General features: G+C 37.9%; 1 protein-coding gene and 1 long non-coding RNA gene across 2 annotated transcripts in view; both read right to left on the reverse strand.

Annotated features, from left to right (window-relative positions):
* The window catches only part of LOC117957395 (nuclear GTPase SLIP-GC-like), a 12,888-nt gene extending 11,934 nt beyond the window's left edge, over positions 1-954 (reverse strand). The window contains exon 1 of the mRNA XM_034893077.1: positions 708-954. The gene's annotated coding sequence lies outside the window, so the exon portion shown is untranslated. The remainder of the gene's footprint in view (positions 1-707) is intronic.
* LOC117957396 overlaps positions 1-3,448 on the reverse strand; it is a 25,713-nt gene extending 22,265 nt beyond the window's left edge. The window contains exon 1 of the long non-coding RNA XR_004659505.1: positions 3,348-3,448. This is a non-coding gene — a long non-coding RNA (uncharacterized LOC117957396). The remainder of the gene's footprint in view (positions 1-3,347) is intronic.
* Between the last annotated feature and the right edge of the window lie 848 nt (positions 3,449-4,296).

Raw genomic sequence — 4,296 nt, forward strand, 5'->3', positions numbered from 1 at the left:
CGAACGGTTTTCCAGAAGCACCTTGGTGCCGACCGAAAGTCCTTCTCCATGTCTTCTCCGAACTTCTCCCACACCCCAAATAACCGAACATCTCATTTCAATTCATCCAAAAGCTGATTGCAATAAAACGAAATGCCAACTATTTTGGTAAAATAATCCTTAGTTACCATACTTTGGGCTATATAAATTCACTTCCCCTATTTTGTTCTGCTATTTGTTCCTGTGAACATCTGTTTGCCAATGCTAAGCTATAGTCTGCAGCTATAGCTTAGCATTGGCAAACAGATGTATACAGATGCTATAGTCTGCAGCTTCAGAGTGGAGATGACTAGAGCAGCGAATATGTAGTCTGATATAAATTGATGATTATGTTTTGACAAATGGTTAAATTTGACCTTTTGTTTTAATAAATGCATTGATATGGCCATTTCTGACATCAATGCCAGATCGCTGCTGTTTGTTTGCATCATCCCTACCTAATGATTATGTCACAGCAATGTTATTAAAAAAAAACAATCCAGTTAATGATAATTACGCCAATTGATTTGAACCTTTTATTTTCCGTTGTGCGCTCTGTACGAAACACCATAGCATCTTATAACGTATTCTAGCGAGTAGGCCTATCTTTTTTTTTCCACCGTGACGGCCTTTCGGCTTTCGAAAGGACAGGGTTAGAGTCTCTCTTGATTAATGATTCCACCACTTACCTGTAACGTGTATTCAGCCTATCTAAGGTAGGCTAGAGCTAGATCAAGGCAGGGGTCCGCCCGGTCCTCAGGCTATCAGGCGGGAGATATGACTCGATATGACTCCTTCGCGAGTCGCAAAAAACAAATCAGGAAGTCTTATAGTTTTTATTACTTCTTTGTCAAAAGGAGTCGAAACCTATCTTTGAGACACGCCTCATCCTGTTATCTACATTTCTCCTGTCTGCTCTGGAGGCCTAAACTCACACACATAGGGCACATAGGTAACAAATAAACTAAATTAAACGGACTAAGAAATTGTTCTGTACTAATTGTAGCTAGGCTATATGTACTTGTAAATGTGTGTGTGTGTGTGTTTGTGTGTGTGTGTAATATCAATAATTTAACCTCTTTGGGCTTCAATATGATATTAAAATGAGATCATCTGAGAAGTTAGGAAGGGAGCTCTTTCTACTTATGAGTTTTTCATAATATCTTGTAATATAAAATCTTAATCTCAAAAGTAACTAGTAGGCTTACTGTAGCAACAATATTCCACTCTGAAATATAGTGTTACAGTAGTATAGTATACAGTCACATTAAAAGGAAATAGTAAATAACCTACATCCAAACTGCAGGCACTCTTTCCACCAGTGTTAAAGTAGAGGAAGACATGTTGGGTTTTCAAAAAATGTTCTGAAAACAATGTATTTCTGTTTATGAATGCTGCAGCCAAGTTAGGAAGTTATGATCTAATTTATTCCTGTTGAGGTAACTCCATATCATGCTGTGTTATTTCTCGACCTTTGTTTCTGTGGAGAGATCAAGACCGGCCCTTTAATTTGCCTCTCACTCACCCCCTCTCTCCTCTCTTGCTCTGACAGATCAAAACCAAACTATTAGCATTTACTGTAGAAAGAAATCTGTTGTTACATAGCAGGAATTAACCTTCTGTCTCCAATCCCTTGGTGTCGCCAGATAAAGAGAATATAATGTTGATTCCTGTATTTTCGTCAGAATTTCTCATCTACATGATAAGAACCTTTTGCTCTGTGACCAAAAATGACCCCAAAGGGGCAGAGTTTAGAGCCCTGTCCTTCCTCCTGGCGGACATAGCCACACCACCGCCGCTCCGTGGAATGTTGTTGGGATGACTATCCCAGAAGCCTGGCTGAACACACTAACCAGACAGCAGCTAGGATTTACTACTGCACTTCTGTATTTTTTCTTTTTTGTTGGGGGGCAACAACATTGAATGTGGCAGAAGATGACCAAAACAAGGCAGTGTTTAGGAAGTCCTCCCTAATTGGACAGTGAAGAAACAAACGAGACACGTCTTACATGTCACCATGCCAACGAAGAGCCAATGAGGATGGTTTTTACTTACGAGGGTGAAAAGTAACCAGCCCTGAGACAAGAGCAATATAGGAGGGAGGGAGATGGGAGTTTCGGGTTAGGTAAGTTTAGAACCTACCTGGGCTATCTTCAGCTCACTGTGGCGTAATTAATTGTAATTTGTCTTATTTTTATCATTAAATCTTTGTGTTAAATCTTCAATTGGAACCAAGCCTCTTCTTCCTCGGAGATCCAGAAACACTTCACTTCTAACAGAAGCTTGTTTTAATGAGCTTATTACATTTTATATGTTATTTAAATGAATGTGTTGTGTCAATCCACATGCCCAATAAAAAAAAAAAAATCTGTTATTTTTCTGGTGCTTGGTTGTGGACACAGTATAGGTACTTACAATATGATTTCCTCTGTGCTTTTCATACTGTGACACCAGTGCACACTCAGTTTCTTTTTTTGCTGAACAGATGTTCAACATACTGTTTCTCCACAATAAATGTAAGATTAAACATGTAAGATTCAGTGATTAAAGTTATGTGGTAATGTTCAGAAAGATTAAAAACTCATTGTTTGATTGAAAGCATCCTAATGATACTAATAACTATAATGTATGTGCACAGCATATTTTTGATGGTTTGGATGGTTGCTTTGGTTTCTTTTCCTCCTTCTTTGTTTTTATGGTCCTGTCTTGTCTCCTTGTGTTTGTGTCTTAGGTCCCTCCCCGGTCTTGTGTGACAGTCTCTGACTTGTGTTTCCCTCTGTGTGTCTGTATGTTCTCTTTCCTGTTCAAACTAGTCTTGCTAGTTTGGTCTGTGTGATTGTCCTGCCACGCCCTAACGTGATTCACCTGACTTATCACCTGTTCCTCGTTACCTTGTACTACCTCTTGTATTTAACCTCTGGGAACAGAGACAAAGGGAACCTCTGTTCCCTTTGTCACTTTTTTTTTTTTTTTTTGCCATTCTCAGTGTATTTTAAAACCAAAAGACTGGCACACATCTTAAGATCATTTGGCGTTAGCCTCATCAGCACATCATACACTATATGAAGCAAAGAAAGCAGATTATCTGTAGCTTCTCTTTCAGTAATTTTTTTGCATTGTTTTTCCACATTAACATTTACAAAATGTAACTTATTTAGAGAAAGAGATGCCATGTCAGACATGTAGTTAACAGTAGAAATAAAACCATCATGTATTTGATGAGTCTTTAATTTTCCAATGTATACTTTGATAGATATTTTCAAAATGGTGTTTACACCCTGGCAGCAATGAATAACACATCAGTAATAGAAACAATAACATCACAGAACTAACCAGTTCAGGGATGTCCTCTTGGTCTGAATTTGTGTCAGTTTCAGTGTCCATAATTTCAGGAGTATTAGGGTGCTTTCTTTTCAGGGCCTGCAGTGGAGACACAAAAAACTAAATATATGTTATCATTTGTGCTGCAATTTCAGTGTCGCTAATTGCAGAATTGGCTGTGCTTACCACAGAAGAACGGCAATACAGTAACTTGAAATCTCAAGACTAACTCTATTAAGCCTGTTGTTGACGTTTCTGTACAGCTGGAGAGGAAAAGTTTTGGAGACTGAGACTTTGTTGAAATAACAAAATAGCGAGATCATTTTTCACAGAGTTAGCAACAGTAACAGTGTACGAAGAAACATCATCGTTCTATTTCCTGCTTTCCCTAGAGAAGGAAAACTTGTCTGGAAAACATGTCTAATCTTAGCAAAACAATTCATACTACAATCCAGACACATTGGGGCCTTTTGATGTCTTTTTTTTACTGTCCCTCATGCCTCAAAGTTTTTTATTGGTCATTTATCTTTAGCTTCTAAAGACAACCTGTACATCGGTGACTTACAAATACAAAATATCCTTACTCTGCTCTCTTAATGATGATGAACCTAGCTCTGGACATCTTGGTTTTTCAGACTACAGGGCACCAGCCTTCAGTTTTTTGGAACAGAGTCGGCTTCAGGGAGGACACATACAGAAATGAATTGAATGAAGTCATATAACACAAAAGCATAGTGCACAATATGATAATAATACATAAATATTACAGAAGAATATGTGAAACCATGCTTAATTGTAATTTTTTCCCCATTAGGTTAATTGTTCCCGGATAAAATCAGGTGTCTCCATGTCAATGCGGAGGAAAAATGGTCAGAGTTGATTGGTTAACATTACAATTACTATTGATCACAAGCACTAATTTAACTTAACTCTAATTTAATTCTGAGGTGTCAGCTT

The sequence above is a fragment of the Etheostoma cragini genome, chromosome 15 (genome assembly GCF_013103735.1).
Source record: "Etheostoma cragini isolate CJK2018 chromosome 15, CSU_Ecrag_1.0, whole genome shotgun sequence".
NCBI lineage: Eukaryota > Metazoa > Chordata > Actinopteri > Perciformes > Percidae > Etheostoma > Etheostoma cragini.